The sequence below is a fragment of the Silene latifolia genome, chromosome 9 (genome assembly GCF_048544455.1).
Source record: "Silene latifolia isolate original U9 population chromosome 9, ASM4854445v1, whole genome shotgun sequence".
In the NCBI taxonomy this organism is placed as follows: Eukaryota; Viridiplantae; Streptophyta; class Magnoliopsida; order Caryophyllales; family Caryophyllaceae; genus Silene; species Silene latifolia.
The window spans coordinates 63,790,122-63,810,112 of NC_133534.1; the positions used below are offsets into that span (position 1 = coordinate 63,790,122).

The window sequence follows — 19,991 nt, forward strand, 5'->3', positions numbered from 1 at the left end:
TGTTATGCATGATTTAGCATATTGTAGTCATGAAACCAGTAAAGAAATGATAAAAGAAGGATTTTTACACCCTCATACTTACATGCTTGGTTTATGGCGAGAAACCGACGTAAGTGTATCAACTCGGTTGGTCGGAAAAGACTCGGTTTAAAACCATTTTAGTAAGTAAAAAGAGTGTTTTGTTAAGTTTAATGATGGTGTAGTGGTCGAAGTGGTCGGTCAAGTGATTTAATGCACGATGACAGTACCAAACAATGTGTAAGGCTTGTATTTATGATCGGTAGGTCGTAAATACGCGTCGGATTGTGACTTAGGAAGTCGAGTCGAGAATTTTAAGGGAGAAAAGATGGGGCGGACACTCGCGTAAGTTCTCAAATGGTGGCATTTGAGGGGTATTTATAGGAGAATGAGTGGTTGTGTGATTTTTGAGCGCCCGCCACCTGGGCTGCTCAAAGAGGCGCGAGCAATGTAGCACGTCTTCGAGGTGTCTTGTCGCTTTCACACAAATGCAATCATGATTTGTTCTATCCTAGGATTTGTATGCACATTTTTGGTACTTGACGATACATGAATCCAGAAAATCTTAACATGGAAGCATTTGAATGGTTTGTTTTTGTGTTTGACTCGGTTTGACTCGTTGTTAGAGTCGGGATTTGAATTTTGAGTCGGTTTTTGGTCCGGTGTCGGTTTTAACTCTAGTTAGTGTCATTGTGACCCCGTCGTCATGCATTAAACACTCCAAGTACTTTTGAAAAGTTTTGAAATGTTTTATTTTCGAAATCGTTTTAAGTTTTCCGACGTAAAGTTGTACACGAACTGTCGATTCCAAAGCATGTTGTAGTCCGATAATCATCGGGTGTTTGTTGGAGTCTCAGCAGATACCGGGTATCTAAAATTCTTAATAATTGAAAACAAAATTTGTAGTCCCAAGCTACTATCTTTTGACTAAGCTAAGACCATGTTGAATACATGAAAACAGATTCATCAAATAATTACTACTTTAATGCTATTGTAACTCTAATGCACTTTCTGAACAAAACCATAACCCTAACCTAAAACAAATGTACAAAGTGAATTTATCATAAAACAATAAGAACCTAAAAATCCCCAAATTTCTATTGAGAGGTAGTGTTTGACTACCAACCCAAAAAATTATTTGAATCACTATTAACTGAAAAAGAAGGAGAAAGGGATATATATCAAACAATTGATAAGCGATGAACTGCAGAGAAACTCATTTTTTTATCACACTATTGCAACTTACATATACACATTCCAGGCCATCAGAATAGCTATCAAATAGCTGCTAACAAAAGGAGCATTTCTTTACCTTCCTAAAGTAAACAGGTTTCTAAGGAAAGAATTGGTTATAGTACACATCGTAACGGTAGGTAATAAGGCCTAATTCTGCTATGTTGATCTGCCAAGCAATCTCGTTGAACCATGTGATTATCAAGTTTACACCTTGTAACTGCAAAGGTTCTTATATCCCATACACTCGTGGCGTTCAACCTTTCCAATCATGATTGATATCCCAACTCCACCTGTGCGAAAAGCAAGCATTTCATTGTAATTTGTGAATAATTTACGGACATTGATCATTCAATCTTTCAATGTCATTGACTTAATGTCTCAATACTTCTAGCCTATAGGCGGTGCAAATGTACATGTACGCAGCCTGGAATAACTTCCAGGTGACTGTAATAAAAGTATTAGCGAGAATATGTAGACTGTCGGACAATTCAACATAACAAACATAAAAAAGGTAAACAAATGACTGGGACGAAGGGAGCACCACAAAAAAACGTAAAGCTTTATCAAACTGAACTCAAATTTGCCCACCAAACAACAACAACAAACCATAGCCAAGACCTAGCTTGTCAAGACAACACCTAGTTTGTCAAGACAAATTCCAATTCTTAAGCTAGTCCAATTGCACGTCTCCATGTTAAATCATGAAATATGAATCCCTTATTGTAAATGCGTATAACTGGACTCATTTCCTTGAACTTCAAGTTCCAAAAGGAACACAGGTCCTATGAACCCCAAAAGCTCCATAAATGGACATTGTTTCCTGCCCCGTCTATTAACCTATAAAATGTGTAAGATTTCATATTTAACACAAACAGCTAAGAAACGGATACATTTTTTCTTCATATCATCTCAAATACCTTTAAATTTCTCACAAATACTAATAACCATACAGGAAAAAAAATTAAAGTTGACAAAGTTCAACTCTTTAACTAAACTATCATACATAAAACGCTACAACAGATCCCGCATTAAGGACTTCCTACCCAGATTGATCAATATATCTGACTGTTATGCGTTCTTAGCTATAAGGCACTCGTCAAAGAATAAATTCCGGAAACTTTAGCAGCTTTAAAACATGAATGTAAGCTCAAACTACAAAGCCGAAACTACTTTATTTTTTATCTGAAACTAAAATGTTGGAAGCATCCAAGTCTAAATGTAGTTCCATGTTTGTTCCTCCTATGACCTTAAATTCTATCAGTAGTCCCTTATTCAAGAGACCAGTCTCCAGTAGCACTATGATTATAACCTGATAACTTTGAACACTAAAAGAATTATAAAAAACATACAAAAATAAGAAGAGCTACATAATACGTTATGTACGTTGTGTCATTTTACGCATGCATGCACAAGCTCTCAGTGAGAAGGATTATAAACTTGGCAAGAACCGGGGATAAATGCTAAAGGAAACACCATTTCAGAGTTGTAGAAATGGCAGTAAACAAATTCCGTCTCTCTTGGGGTGAAACTTTAACTGGATTACAAGCTAATTCCCTCAAACCCCATCAAATAAATGAATTCTTGCATTAAAGATAAGCAAAGTAGTTTGTACTAAATGTTCATAAGACAACGAGCTAGTCTTTCTTAAGATCGTCTTAAGTTTAAAACGAACACCGTAATCATTATAGCTATTATTAAAAATAAAATCCATAACTTTAACCTTGATAATAGACTTTCTTAAGCTTATAACTGATAGTAGATAGATTAACCATGTAATTCAGATTCCGGATCATCCACTTCCTACTCGTAGAACTTTCAAGGGGCACTATTCAACCTAATTGCTAGCACAATATTAATAAAAACCAGACAAGTGTTGAGTTCTTTAACAAATGATGCATTAATCATAACACAAACTGAACCGTAGTTCTTAAAAAAAAACTGCAATCTTACCGTTGTCGCTACCACGTTCTCCAACGTTGAATCCGATGTCGTCACTAGCATAGTTTAGGTTGCCGCTGATATCCAAAATAATCCTTCGAATGAAAACCCAGTCAAGGAATCAATTAAATCAAACTACAAGATGGGTAATTATGAAGCCCATCAAAGGAACACGTAACAATCACAATTACGGAGCCCATCAAAGAGAACACAACAAATTTTATTTTATTTTTAACACAGAGAACATAACATTTAAGAACACATTAATATCATAAAAACCTCAAAACAAAAAACGATCCACCACAAAATATTTCAATTGCCTCAAGTTTCTAACTGTTTGGACAGAGAATGATTTAATAATCTAATGATTTAAACTGTTGTGTCACATATATTACCCGAGAGACTATCTTTTAGTGTACCATTGAGCACAAACTCATATACCAGTATGAGTTCTTCTTTGTATAAATGAAAAAGTTCAGAGACAAACATTACTTCTTTCCATTCTAGATTCCTCAAAAAAAAAAAGAGTGTTCTAGACTCCCTTCAACCCATTTTGGTAATCATAGTATTTGTATTCTCTAACAAAGAAAGATGCGAAAGTTCAGCACAAACCACTTTAACAAGGCAAACACTAAAGACTTAATTTTCCTTTTTTTAGTTGAAAGCTTCCAAAAAACCGTTAATTCACGCTGAAAGACAATGGTGATGAACTACGTAATTAAAAAATGCCAGATCATTCTCTAATTTTAGTTACATATATCAATGTAATAACTCCAAATCAACACAACTGATCTAAAACTCTCAAAAGGGCCTGAACAAATATGCCACGAAATTCTTTTTTCAATAAAAACCAATCCATCAAAAGCACTCTAAAGCAGACAAAATACTCTTATTTATCTCTAATAATCAAAATAAGATTGATGGTTGGAAAGTAAAAACAATCTCTAATTATTTTTGTGAACAGTTTGGAAAGCTAAAGCCAGAGGCGGAGCGAAGAATTTACCTCGGCGGGGGCAAAAAAAAATTCAGCGGGGGCGAAAGGGTAATGTTTTAAGGGAAACTCAAAAAATGTGAATAATTTGAACTAAAAACTTTGAAATTTCCGACCGCGGACAAGAACATGGTTTCTCTATTTTGTAGAGAGATCATGGTTACTAATTTTCTTACTAACAGCTTAAAGCTGATTGTTTATACTCTTGATTTTATCAAGCACTTAAGGAGCAGGTCCTAGCCACTTCGAGAAGCAATTGGCTATATGTCTCAATTGTTTATGATTACACACGCCCTGCAAAAGGCACTTGCTCTTCTATTTTACAAATAAAATAAATACCACTCAGGAAGAGGTGAAAGTGTTTAGGTTAGAGTCATGGTCACTTTGCTAATTCTTGTACAAGAATAAACTAATCACACTATAATCACAAAATCAATAACGACCATCAATTAGCACGGAGCAGCGAAAACATCCCACCCAAGGTAGAAATAACCAAGAAGATGACTTTTAAGCTATTAATCACCAATCGATGAACACCCAAAATGTGAAAAAATTGAGAAACTCACTACACAACCCTAACCAGAAGCAACGAAGATATAAATATAAACAAAAGGCGGTATTAGTAATACAAAGTAAATGAAATAATAAAGGTACCATTTGGTGAGGATTAAGACATACCAGTGAAGTGAGATTATATCCCTAATTTCCTGTTTATTTCATGTAAAAGGTACTAATTGGTGAGGAGCAAATAGCAATTTACGAGAAGCATTCATACAGCTTTCCTCTAAACACCTTCATGAGGCTGCCATTTTTTCAATGAGAACTGCATTAATAAAATAATAAATAATCCCTCTATTTTAGTCAATAATAATAAAACAAAAAAAAGCTCTAAGGAGAAAAATGAGAGGAAGGCAAGAGCACAACAATTCTAGTAACATCTTCTCTTTTCAAGCTTATTTATTAGATTAGATTAGATTGGCAGTAATATTAATTCTCTCCAAAGGAAAATGTGACTACTGATTAGGATACATTCAGATACCCTAAAATGAAGAAACCAAGAAGAAACATGGAAGTAGTTGTTGATTATGAACAGTATTGCCGCACTTAATAAATCATACAACCAGTTGTACCCAGCTGTATGCTCTAGAACCCGAGCTATATAATAAAGTTTTCGAGTTTTGTTTTAAAGAAGTCGAGCTATAACTTAAAATTTCTGAGCTACTCACTTAAACATAAAAAAAATTAACTTTAAGAAAGCTCAAAAAAATTACACATAAGCTCGATAAGATATAACTTGGTTGTATGATGCTATTATAACACTGGAGGTATAATGTTATTTGTGGTATTGCCGTTGGAGATGCTAATCTCAATCTGCCAAAAGTACTCATCAAATAAGAAAATAATCCACCAAAATCACTCAAAATTGATAGAAAAAAAACACAATCTCTAACATAATTCAAAGCATAAACTTAATAACATCAAGATTAAACAAGATCAAATAAACAAAATCAAACAACAAACCCATAAATGAAATCAGCAACCATGGATGAAAAAGAGTAACCTTTTCAATTCGATTCGATTTGGGTTGAAAGTAGAAGGTGAGTTGTGTAAAAATGGAATCAATTGATCTTGCGGCTTCTTTCCGTTCCCATTTTTGTCAGACATTGTTGAAATTGGGATTAGGGCTTAGGTTTGATGGCTTTGGGGTTTTCTTGGAGTGATAATATGGTCTACCAATGAAGATTAGAGAGAGAGAGTGATTGTGGAGAGAGTTGTAGCTTATGGGGGATGATTGAGGTGAGAGATATAGTAGAATGAAGGAAAGCAAGAATTATAATACGGAGTAATAAAATGGGCAAGCTCAATACGGTGCATTTTTGTTGGACAATAGGCAAAGTGTTACACTCAGTGTTCATTTTGAACAGTAATTATCCTTACTTTTTTTTAATAAAGGGTGTAGATTTAAAAACTACTAGACCCCCTTTCGCACGATGGACAAGTTTTCATATTTTTATTTGGGAAAATGCACGTGGTGCCCTTGAAGTTTCGATTTTTGTCCGAAATACCCAATTTTATGTTCCGGAAATCTTTAAGAGGCTATAATTTGTGTCTACGAGTTCAGAAAATGATAATTTTTTTTTCAAATCGATTATCTTTTCGAGAATTACGATTTGAAAAAAAAAATTATAGTATTTTGATCCCGTGGCTATGAGTTTTTGTACGTCAAAATTTTTTTTAATGAACAAACTTTGAGTGACCATATCTCTCGCTCACGAATTCCAAACTCGACAATTTTTTTTTTCAAATCGTAGTTCTCGAAATGATAATCAATTTGAAAAAAAAATCGTCACTTTCCGAGTTCGTAAACACGAGTTATAGTCTCTTAAAGTTCTCTAGATCAAAAAATTGGGTATTTCGGGCAAAACATCAAAGTTGAAGGGCACCGCGTGCATTTTCCCTTTTTAATTTTCGAAAATCACTTGACTTTAACCCCTTCTCACTAAGAATCTCATTTTTATTATAATTGATTTTTAACATTTTCATTTTAACTTAAGACGGACATAATTCTCTTGTTATTTATTATCGCATTATTATATACGTTTTGAAGAAAAGGATGAGAGGTACAACTTAGCAGAAGGAGCAGAAGTCAAATTTCGACATTCAAGTGTACAAGATTTATCCGACAACCCAAGGATCACGTGAGAGACTCCATATATCTAACCCGATGTTGGTACGACTATTGTGTGTCGACCCATTTTCAAAGAAATGATCTTTCGTATTAAAATGTAGTTTCAAAGATATTAAAACGTAATTTCTGAATATTATTTTACGCCACTTTCAAAATACGTTGTTAAAGTAGTCCATTTGTAATACATTAATAAAAGGTCTTTTATTAACCCGAGTCCAATTTATGAACTACGTACTTCAAACTTGTTAAGTTATATTTTGCCTTAAACTATTTAAATCTCTCGCTTTATAATGACATTGGACTCGTTTGACATCGCGACACTACGTCATTTTCAAATATTAAAAATGATACATTTCGCTTTACTAATATGTTATTATCACACGATTATTATCGACTTGTGACCTGACTTAATTATTTAACTAGTCGAGTCCGGTTTGTACAATTACACCATTAGTATTATGAAGATTATTTTGATTGTATTTAATTATTTTGTGTTTCAAATATATAATAATCATATTTGTGATATTCCGAAAACTAATCTTTATGATATAAAACCGAGTCAGTTGCGAGAGACGATTTAGGAAACCGAAAAAAATGGACACATGTGGATCCTACACCTCACGAACCATGTGTCCTCCTTCCCCATTTCATGTGAAAACTCAATTTATTTACTTGACCCTTGTCCTTCCCTTTCATTTACAGTGAAAACAAATAGAAAAAAAAAACCTTCAATTCCACAATCTCCTTCTCGTTTTCTTGTAAACAAAGAAAACAAAACTCTTACCTTCATTTCCTTCTTTTATTTGATGAAAACACAAGAAAGACTAAATGACCCAAATCTCCTTCATTATCTCGTTCAAACGAGATTAAATTTCACCAATGTTTCAATTTGATTGCTTCTCTTTTCGGATTATTATCTTATTTCTTTCCCCTTCAATTAACTAAAGGTATTAATGTTATTTTCTTGATGATTCAATTTTTCTGATTTATACTTAATTTAAATATTGGTTAAAAACAACATGCATGTAAATTTCTAAATAGATCTTGGCTTTAAAACGATTTTTACTTCAAAAATTGCTTAAAAACGAATTATTTTGAGTTATATTACTAGTTGGTGTAATTGAAAATTCTATATTGTACTAGTTGGGTGTTGATGTATCTGCCGAAAGGAGGAAGAAGAAGGCCCGACGGCGGAAGTCGGTATCGGTTTTATAGACTCAGCAGAACCGTCTCACTTCGGTGCTTTGATGATTATATCCAACCCCTTTAATAGGGTGGGTAAATTAACAATTTTATTTATTTATTTTATAAGCTTGCATGTTGATTAGTTTGGGTGACTAATTGTTAAATGTTGATGCATGTGTTTAATTGTGTTTTATAAATATTATTTTCAATCCAATCAACACATATAAATGGGTGAGTTTGAAAAGAAATTCTTTTAGAGTTGAATTGTATACATTGAAATATTGAATGGTCTATGAGAAAACACTTGATTTTCCAAAATTTTAGTCTAATTTAAGTAGTATATACAACTACAATTAGTCTTTGCTTATAGATTTAAGATATCCGTCTAGGTATAAACGGTCAAATACTGATGAAAGTTGTGACATTTTTGGCCCCACCACCCCACTTGTCTTTTGTTTTATTAGGAAAATGGTATTGTATTTGACCCGTCTTTCATTATAGACGGATAGTGACCGTCTATAATGAGATTTTGTGATACAACTATTATTTATGAGGTATAATATTATAAGGCTACATGGTACTAATGGTGTAAAATTTTTGATAGTTTAATTGTGTTGACCGAATGACCCTTAGTCATTAAGGGTTCGATTTGCAAAGTTTTTGACTTAAACAACTGATAAATAATAATTTTAAATGATTTTGGTTTATTTGGACCGAGGCACATGGGTAATTTAGGAAGCTTTGGTAAAATATTTTTGGTACTAAGTTGTTAATATTATATTTTGATAATGAATAATCAATTAGTAATTAATAGTTTAGTAAAAATTAGATTGTATAGTTGTTGCTTATATTTTGATTAATTGAGATGATTATTATAAGAATCATCGCATGAGTCGGAAGTTTATTCTTTAAATCGACTGATTTACTTTGGATGTCATGACGACATTGACCCGGGGACCTATTCCAAACTTGTTTTAGTATTCGACGCGAGTTTTATAAAACGACTTGTAAGGTTACTTTTAGTATTTCCGTCTTAAATGTTATGTTAAGGTGTTAGTAATTGTTTTTATATGATCTTATTATAAATATGTATAATTTACGAAACCTGTGTAATTTTATTTCCATTTCGTTATTTTGTTTATTCAAAGGCAATGTAATTTAATTATTGTTTGCAAGACTCGGCCCTCGATACCCCCAAAAATGTAATAATTTAAAGACCCGACTCACGATATCTCTAGTTTATTTCTACGATCGAGTTAGAATTTTGGAACCTTGGCAATTGTGTAGGCCTGACTCACAATATCGCTAGTCCGATTTAAATTTACCAATGAATTGTATCAAATTTAGGAATTGTTTCGTTATAGGAATCATTTTTATCACTTTGAACATAGTTCATTTCAAAAGTTAATTAACCCTTAGCCTAACATTTTACTCAATTGAGATTTTAGAGCCAAACTTTCAAAAATAGTAATATTTTTACTCAAACTTAGTTTCTTAACTAAAATTGAATTCTTTAAACCTTATCAATCTAGTATAAAAGTAGCATCAAATCGTAATCATTAGAAAAAGTTACTTGCCACTCGATCTCCAATCCCCATAGTCCAAAAAGATAAGGAGGTCGTCAATGTTGACGAGGACGTCACCGTTCTGGAGGGTCCTCCTCCTTCAAATAAGAGGAAAGAAACAACGCCTGCTGCTGCTGCTGTTACCGAGGCAGGGAAAGAGGAGGGGTCAGGCCCTCAATCCAAGAAGGACGGGATCAGTACGGATCTAACCCATGGCTCGGATTTAGCGGGTTTCTTATGCATTCCGATGACGGGCTTTACGATATGTCGATGAATGTTGACATGGACGCTTTGTCGGGTTTTTTATAGATCGGCCCGTCGCCTTTGTTGTTTTCACCGAACGGCAATTGGAGAAGCAGCCTGTGCAGACGGGCGACAAAAATGTCGCCGCCGACTCCTCGTCCGAGAAGGCTTCCTTCGTTCAGCTCAGGGCGGACGGCATAAGGTTGGCCAAAAGGCTAGTGAAGTGGGCTGAAGTTGCCGGCACTCATCTTATCGAGCAAGAAAAGCTCGTGGCTCAAACTGCCCCTACGCTCAAACGGCTTAAGTTTGAGCTCGCCGCTTCTAGGGAGGAGGCCGAGAAGACGAAGCAGGACTTCCTGGCCACCATGAAGGACTTCCTCGCTGAGCGAAAGCTTAAGGAGAACGCTGAGAAGGTGGTCCTGGCCGAGAGAGCTAAGGTTGAGTCCGCGTTGGTTGATGCCGCTAAGTTGCGGGAGGAGAGAAACAAATTTGAAGGCGGTTATAAGGCCATGGTTGAGCAGAGGGAAAGATGGAAGACCCTGCATTCGGCCGAGGCGAAGGAACATAAGGGCACAAAGGCTATCCTTGCTCAGAGGGAGAAGGATATTGAGCTGCTGAAAACCGTCATCATCCCTGAAATGTGTGCCCGGTACCGGGACCAAGCTGAAGATGCTACAAAGGATGCGATTAAGGAGCTCCTTCCTGAAGGCACTTTTCCGTGGCAAGATTTTGACAAGCACGGATGAGAAGGCGGGCGCTTTGTGGAGGCCAAGGCCGCGGCCAAGGCGAAGGCGGCGAAGGCTGCTCAGGAAGCTGCGGCCAAGGCGGCCCATGATGCTAAGGTGAAGGAGGCTAGAGAGGAGGTTGAGAGGGCAAAGGCACGTGACGCTGCCAAGTCGTCCTCTGAGCCGCCCACCGACGGTGATGCTGCTGCTGCTGCCGGTGGCGAGCGGCAACAAGCATAGGGAGACGGGCGGTCGTCACCAGATTCACCTGGCCCTTCGGACAGCTTCAGCTGTTCGGGGGCCAACTTTTGAGCCTTTCCTTCCTGCCATCCTTTTGGCGATTCATGTCTTAATGTTGTAATTTTTGTTGTTCCTTCTTTTTTGTTAAACTTTGGTAGGTTGAGCTTAGGCTATCCCTATGGGGACGGCCGTCGACTTTATTTCGTCTCACCTGTAATCATTTTCAATGAAGTTTGTTTATTTGCTTTCGGCTTGGCCGAGGCTTTGATCTCATCCTCCATTCAGTTGTCTTCTTACGTTTTTTAAACATATTGAGCGCTTTTTCGTTTTACCTTCGGCTTGGCCGAGGCAATTAGATTGCGTATCTCAACTGTACTTAAACGTTTTTAGCATATTGGTCGTGTCCTCTGCTGCGCCTGAACAGGCCGAGGTAGCAAGATTCACGTTTTCCAATTTGCTCAGCAACATGTTGGCATGTCGGTCGCTTCCTCCTCCACTCTCGGTCATGCCGAGGCGGTCAGATTTGCGCTTCCCAACTGCTGTTGTAAACATGTTAGCATATCGGTCGTTTCCCCGTCACTCCCGGATTTGGCCGAGGCAATCGAGGTTACGGCTCGACTGCATTCGTATCTATAGACATATTGATCGCTTGCTCTGCCACTCCCGGATTGGCGGGCGGTCGATTTTGCGTTCTCAATTACTTATACGTTCTTAAGCATGTTGGTCGCTTTCGCGAGTATCAATTGCATTTGTAGTTTGCCGGCTTTGGCCGTGGCGTCTACTTTGGTACGACTACGGAGGGGACAAGCATTTCGATGGAAAACTTGGATCACTCTTCATAAGATATAATCACGCGTTGGGGTGCCCACAACGGTCTCGGACACCTCCGCCGTTATACGAAATACTTCCTAAGGTTGTCTGTGTTCCAATGGCTCATTAGAGGCACACCCTCCATGTCTGTCAGCCGGTATGTCCCCGGCCTCATTTCTTCAACCACCCTGTAGTGTCCCTCCCAGTTGGCCGTCATCTTACCATGGATGTTTCCTTTGTTGGTTGCGGCCGACTTTCTCAGGACTAGATCTCCTACTCTTAAGTCCCTTTTGTGGACCCTACGATTGTATGCTCTTCTCATTCGGTTTTGATATACTGCCAAGTTGAGCCGTGCCGTATCTCGACTTTCTTCGACCAGGTCTAGGGAGGCTCTCAGGCCTTCTTCATTTTCGACTGGGTTAAAGGTTTGCGTTCTGAATGTCGGCACCGCTGCTTCAATTGGCAGGACGGCCTCAGACCCATAGACTAGGTGGAATGGTGTGCCACTGTTGCTTCTTTCTCCGTGGTTCGAAGGGACCACGGGGACGCCGGTAGTTCATCACCCCATCTTCCCTTTAGATCTTCAACCTTCTTCTTCAACCCGTTCAGTATTGTTTTATTAGCTGCCTCCGCCTGCCCGTTGCTTTGAGGGTGGCAGACGGAGGAGTATGCAAATTTGATACCGAGCTCTTCCAACCAATTCATCACCATGTCGCTCCAAAACTCTCGGCCGTGGTCAAATACAATGACTTGGGGTAACCCAAAATGAGTTATGATGTTCTCCCAAATCACCTTTCTTACGGCCGCCGTGGTTTTGGCAGGTACCGCGACAGCCTCGACCCATTTGGTGAAGTAGTCAACGACGACGATCAGGTACTTCCTTCCTCCGGAGGCCGTCGGAAATGGTCCTAATAAATACATCCCCCACTGTGCAAATGGTAGGGGATTAAATCTGCGGTTGCGGAGTCTCGGGAAGGTGCATGTATTACGGAGCATGCATCTGACAATTCTTGCACTTCTTGGTTTTTGCCCTGGAATCTTTCAGCATGGTAGGCCAGAAGTAGCCGGCTCGGAGAGCTTTGTGGGCTAGCGTCCTCGCCCCCATGTAATGTCCGCAGATGCCTTCGTGAATCTCTGTCAAGTATAAGCTCCCGCGTCGGGTGGCCGACACATTTCAAGAGTGGTCTTATTACGGACCTTCTGTACAATTCTCCTTCGAACACTAAGTACCTTGCAGCAATCCTTCTTATCTTCTGAGACAGACTGCGGTCCTCCGGCAACTCTTTTGTCAGCTTGTATTTCATTATCGGAGTCATCCACGCCGTCTCGGCTTCGATGTCGCCCACCATGCCGACGGTCTCAGTGATGCTTTTAGCATTTCGATGTGCACCAAAGCACGGTTCGTGACATTTTTATGCTTGAACGGCAAGTTTTGAGAGAGCGTCGGCTCGGTTGTTCTCGACACTGGGATGCACTTTGTATTTGGAAAGATTTCAATTTTGAGGTGTCAGCTTTTACCCTCTCCAGGTACCTTACCATCCCATCGTCTCGAGTCTCATACTCTCCTCGGATTTGATTAGCCACTAAGAGCGAGTCTGTTTTCAACACAATATGCTCCGCCCCGGCAGCTCTAGTTAACTCGACTCCAGTTATCACCGCCTCATATTCGGATTCGTTATTTGAGGCCGAGAAGGTAAACTTCAAGGCGTACTCCAACTCGTTTCCGTTAGGGCTGATGATAAGGATGCCGGCTCCTGAGCTGTTCGCCGTGGAGGACCCGTCGGTATACACTTCCCATATGCCGGGATGTGATTCTTCTTGATACGTGCACTCGGCCAGGAAGTCTGCAAGCGCTTGCCCCTTTATCGAAGGCCTCGGCTTGTATTGAATGCCAAAGCCGGAGAGCTCCACTGCCCATTTGATAAGTCTGCCGGATTTTTCGAATTTTTCTAATGCTTTCTCCAATGGCTGGTCGGTTAAGACCGTCACGAGATGTGCGTTGAAGTAGGGTTTTAGCTTCTTTGCGGCAACGACGACGGCGAGGGCTGCCTTTTCGATTAGTGGGTAATTTCTTTCGGCGGCCAGCAGTGTATGGCTGATAAAGTGGCGGGTATTCTGCGCCGCTTTCTTCCTCGACGATTACGGACCGACCGTGGCCGAGGTAATCGCTAAGTATAGATATAGCGTCTCCCCGGCGTCGGCACTGGACGGGGTCGGCAAAGTGTCGAAGGTGGGCTTTCAGTTGCCTGAAAGTCGTGCTCTGTTCCTCCCCCCAGCTAAAGTTTTTATTCCCCTTCAGCACTTTAAAGAACGGAGTGCTCTTGTCGGCCGACCGAGAGATGAAGCGGGTGAGAGCCGCCATCCTTCCGGTCAGCGTCATAACCTCTTTTTGATTTCTCGGCTCCGGTAGGTCTAGTATTGCTTTGACTTTCTCCGGATTGGCATCAATTCCCCTGGCGTTGACAAGCACGCCGAGGAACTTGTCGGCCCGGACACCGAAGTTACATTTCTTTGGGTTAAGCTTCATTTTATATTTCCTTAGTGAACAAAATGTCTCGCCTAAATCGGCTAAGTCCTCGCTGTCAGATTTGCTTTTTACAATAGCATCGTCGATGTAAGCCTCGATGTTTCGCCCTTTTTGATTTTGGAACACTTTGTCCACCAACCTAGTGTAAATTGCGCCAGCGTTCTTCAAACCGAACGGCATCATTTTATACATGAATGTGCCGTGTCTGGTGATGAATGCGCACTTAGGCATATCTTCCTCGGCCATGAATACCTGATGATACCCTGAGAAGGCGTCTAGCAGGCTTAGCATAGTGTAGCCTGCCTTGGCGTCAATTAAACCATCTATTCGAGGCAAGGGATAACAATCTTTAGGGCACGCTTTATTAAGATTGGTAAAATCAACACACATCCTCCACGCCCCTGACGATTTCCTCACCATTACAACATTTGCTAGCCACTTTGGGTAAGTACAAGGCATGATAAAGCCCGCCGCTAATAATTTGTCTACTTCAGCTTTGATGGCCTCATCCTTCTCGGCCGAGGAGTTCCTCATCTTCTGCTTGACCGGCCGAGCGGTGGAGAGTACGTTCACTTGTGAACGATCACCTCCGCTCACGCCCGACATCTCGGCGGTGAGTATGCGAAGACATCTTTGTTCTTCCTCGTAGGTCTAGGAGATCTGCTCGAATTTTGGCTCGTGTCGACACCGGCGATTACGGTGCGCCCTGGGTCAATTTCCACTTCCTCAGTCTCGGCTCCTTCGACCATGCCGACGTTAGTGTTCATCAGATCGCCCTCCTGCTGCAAGGATGGGCTTTTCCCTTTCTCCGACTTCTTCGCCACTTTGAGGGATTGCATGTTGCACCCCCTGGCCGACACTTGGATATTGACTATTTCATCTTTCTCATCCTTTGAGACGAGCTTTTGTGCTTCCTCCCGGTCCGAGACGTAGATCAATGTCAGGGCCCGGATGGACATCACTGCATCGGCCTCGCTCAAAGTGACCCGGCCTATGAGAACATTGTAGGCAGACGAACCATCGATAACCACAAACTCAGATAAAACATTTTTAGCCGCATCCGCTTGGCCGAACATCACCGATGGTCGATTGACCCTGGGGTACAGGCGGCCCCGAGAGAAGTCAGATAGCGGGTTAACGCGGGGGCTCAGTCTCCAATCTTGAGGACCGAGATTGAGAAAGCACTCCCTGAACATGATGTTCGTGTAGGCGCCTGTGGCAATCAGGCACCTTTTGACCAAGTGGTTGGCTATATCGAGGTGGACTACAAGCGGGTCGCTGTGCGGGGCGACGACTCCCTCGCAGTCCTTCTTTCCAATGGTTATATCGGTTATGGTGGAAGCGGGGATCGCTGTTTTAGGCACAAAGTTGATGGCTTGGTATAACTCATTTAGGTGCCGTTTGTGCCCATTAGCTGACCCACCGTTCTCGTTTCCCCCCGATGACAACCTGGATTACTCCCATCCGTTGGAAAACTGATTTTCTATTCGCCCCGTCGTCGTTTGTTCCTGGGCCTCCAGCTACATACTTGCTGAGGCTCCCCTTTCGGATTAGCACTTCGATGGCGTTCGTTAGATGTCGATAGTTGTCAGTTTTATGGCCGGTGTGGCCGTGGTACTCGGAAAACTGGCTTGTGTCAGCGTCCCCCCTCGCCTTGGGGGGCCTTGCCCACTTCTGTCCATCATTCTTGCTTAGGGTAAAGACCTCGGCTGGAGATGCGACCAGGGGGGTGAGACTATTGTACCGCTTCTGGTTGTATGGTCCCGAACTCCCCCCGGCGCCCGCCGAGTGCTGTTTCCTATTAAATCTCCCAGGCCGTGACCTATTCCCGTCACGGCGACCTTCATCTATGTTGTCCCGGCGGCTCTTCCTCTCTGGGTGCCCAGCTTCACTGTGGCCTACCCAGGTTTTGTGATAGTCTTCCACCTTTATGGCTCGGTCGGCCATCTTTCTGGCTGAGTCTAAGTTGAGGTCTTCGCACTTGATCAGCTCGTTTTTGAACTCGCCTTTCGGGAGGCCTTTCATCAGCGCGAAGGCCGCCAATTCGGTGTTCAGCTCACGGATCTGCTGAACCTTAGCGTCGAATCTCTTCACATAGCTTCGGAGGGACTCGTCCTCCCCCTGTCGGATAGTTAGGAGATCTGATGTTTCCACGGCCCTTCTCTTGTTGCAAGCATACTAGGCTATGAAATTGTCTCTCAGGTCGGCATAACAGTATACCGAGCCATTAGGTAGCTCCTTGTACCAGCTCTGAGCTATCCCATGCAAGGTCGTTGGGAAGACTCGGCACCACACCTCATCAGGCTGCTCCCATACCGACATGTACGACTCGAAAGCCTCGACATGGTCGGTCGGGTCACTATCCCCTTTGTATGATAAGGGCGGCAGCTTCAGCTTAGTCGGCACAGGGATCTCGAGGACATAGGTACTGAGGGGCCGTCTGACCACGTGTCGAATGACACGCGGCGATCGGCTCCTCGCAACCTTAGTCCGGCTTCTCTCCCTCTGGCGGGAAGGGCTTGTTGTCCGACTTTGGTGAGTCGCACTTCTTTCATTCCTTCGGGGCTGGCCTCGTTGTTGCCGCGGCGACGCTGTCCTCTCGCGAGTGGGGGAAGGACTCGGGTCCGCCCCGGCACCACGGGCTCTCTTTGGCGTTCTAGCATGCCCAGCTCCTTGTATCGCTCCGGACAAGTTGTTCGGAGCCACTCTATGGGCCCTGGTCACATGTGGATGTGCTGCCGTCACCGTCGTCGTGACAGGGGTAATCGGCGTACTACCCATCAGGTCCAGGAATAGCTTTAATTTGGCCGCATCGACCACATGTCCCATGACAGTGACTTGGTCGGGAGGCAGCGGTGTTTCTGGCTCTTTTGGCATCCCATATGCCGTGTCAGTGACTCGGCCGGTGGGGGACTGCCCGATCTCAGAATTACGGAACGTGTCATCCTGGAAGAATGCAGTTCCTTCACTCACAGTTTCTTGTTGCTTTGACATCTTCTTAGCTCGCTGAATGGTTTTTTTTTTTTTTTTTTTTTAATGTAGGTGACTAACTTTTAGTACATTTTCCCCACAGTCGGCGCCAATTGTTCCGGGTGTAATTCCGGAGCAGGATTGTGACCACTTGAGCTTGTGGAATGATGTCGTTGCTCGTCTCTTCCTTTCACTCTTTCCTGTAAAGATGAACAAACTGAGGGCTCGGCTTGGTATTGAGCGTACTCACTCCAACGCTCAAGTCAGTAAACTTAGAGAGATAAGTTGTATGTTGAACTTGGCAAAGTATATTGTAGAGAGATAAGGGAGTTTGATACCAGATTATTCAGTTGGTTTCTCAATGAGAGATGTGGAGTATTTATAGACTTTCACCTTTTGTCACGTAGTGGCCAAGTGGCGTAGGAGGTGGAAAGACTGTCTTACCCTCGGCCGAGGGACCCATGACAGGCCGGCAGGCCTGGTTGACTCCATGCCGAGGGGAATGGATGCGAGTACACGGATATGCCTCTCGGCCGGCTAGTTGCCGAGCCGAGACCCAAGTGACAGGCCGACAGGCTTTTGTCGGTTAGGCCGTCTTTCCTTTGACTTGTTGTCTTTTAGCTTTGACCTTGGTCAATATGTTGACTTGGTCAGCGGGTGCAGAATATGCCCCATCAAAAGAGATAATAGTAGAAACTCTAATAAAAGATCTCTAATAAGACAATACTTAAGAGACTCAAAACAATTTTGGTTGATATTTAAGTTCCAAAGATGACTCATATTTATAGGCATAGGTTCACCTCACCTTATTTTTCCCACATTGAAAAATAATGTAGGTGTGGTGAATATACGACATACAAATAGTTGAATTGTCCCACATCAGATGATTATCAGGTTGGACTTTCCTAAAAATTAATTTAGGAAAGTATTATAAATATATTTTTGGATGCAAAAAATCAAGTGTAGAATGTTTTAATTATTATAATTAATTATATTATATTATATTACTCCCTCCCATTCACTATAATGTTCCCTCTTTCCCGAAACGGATTATTCAAGTAATGTTCCCCTTTCCTTTTTTGGTAACTTTTAATCTTATTTTATTCATCCCTCTCTCCTATCACCAAACTCTACACAACTCTTTTACTCTTATTTTATTACTTTCCTTAATGTTTTGGTCCCACAATTCTTTATTTAACTCCTAATTATTCATCCCTCTCTCCTATCACCAAACCCCACCCAATCCTTTCCTCATTTTCTTTATAGTTTTCCTAAAGTATTGTGCCCATATGATATGGGAACATTATACTGAATGGAAGGGAGTATATTCAAGTGATTTTTCTAATTTTTATATAAAAACTTATACATTTCATTTGGTAAAAAAAAAATCGTTAAAAAAATTATGAAAATAATATAATTTGATTCGTGGTAACAAATGCTATCATTAGAGTATAGATTTCATATAATTTGTTAATATAAAAGATTGTGTACTTCTTAGTATGTTATATGTCCCACATTGAAACATAATCTAGTGTGATGAATATACTACATATAAATAATAAAATTGTCCAACGTCGAAAGATTAGCATAAGGTGGGGTGATCCTATGATTATAAATATCCCGGAACTTAGATTATATATAATGTATAATATATAGTCTAATGGTAATATTTTTTTACCACAAATCTAATTATATAATTTTCACAGTTTTTTTAAAGATACTTTTTGGTCAAATAAAATGTAAAAGCTTTTATATAAACTATCACTTGGGTATAATATAGGAAACATGTGTTATAATAATCAAAACATTCTCCACGTTATTTTTAGTACCATATTATGGAGAGAATGACATAAACTCTTAAGAAGTCTCTAAGATAATATTTGATAGACTCAAAAGATTTTGGGTTGACATTTAAGTTCAAAGGATGCTTTCTATTTATAATCATAGTTTCACCCCACCTTTTGTTAATCTTTCGATATGGGACAATTCTATTATTTATACGTTCAATGTGGGGACATATAACATACTAATGAGTGCCTGGTTGGCTAGTTTGGAATGGAATATAATGGATTGAATCTATTCAACTGTTTGGTTTGGTGATTTTGGAAGAGTTAGATACTCAATAGATTCTAACTCCATCTCAACCCGGAAACTCACAACCACCTTCTCCCCTTCAATAAACTTCATTCCTTCCCCTTATTTATATTGAACCAAACAACTTTGAGATGGAATAAAGTTAGAATCTCATACATCTATGATATCATACTCCGTTCCATTCTATTCCTTCATCTCGAACCAAACGACCCCTAAGAAATATATCATCTTTAGTATATGCAAATAATATGAAATCTATACTCCAATAATAACATTTTTTTTATCATGAATCTAATTATATTATTTTCATAATTTGTTTTAACCATATCATAGGATGACCCCATCTTATGATAATTTTTCGATGCGGGACAATTTTACTATTTATACGTTATATTATATATTAACAAAACCTAAATTATTAATGTGGGACAAATAACATACTAAGAAGTAAGAAGTACACCATCTTTTTTCGCACCTAGTTCGACATCCAACCCGATTAATACTATACTATGTTCATACGTTTTTTCTTTTTTTTATTATAAGTAAAATATGTGCAAATGATAAGAAATCTATACTCTAATGATAGCATTTTTTTTATCACGAACCTAATTATATAATTTTCATAATTTTTTTAACGATACTTTTGCAAATGAAATGTAAAAGTTTTTATATAAAAATTATAAACATCACTGAATATAATATAGAAAATATATATTTATAATAATTAAAACATCTTCCACATTATTTTTTATATCATATT

At 40.1% G+C, this 19,991-nt stretch overlaps 1 long non-coding RNA gene across 1 annotated transcript in view; it reads left to right on the top strand.

The window, feature by feature from the left end:
- The first annotated feature begins 7,569 nt into the window (after positions 1 to 7,569).
- Positions 7,570 to 19,991, top strand: part of LOC141602721 (uncharacterized) — a 46,783-nt gene continuing 34,361 nt past the window's right edge. The window contains exons 1-2 of the long non-coding RNA XR_012524636.1: positions 7,570 to 7,819; positions 8,016 to 8,146. This is a non-coding gene — a long non-coding RNA (uncharacterized LOC141602721). The remainder of the gene's footprint in view (positions 7,820 to 8,015; positions 8,147 to 19,991) is intronic.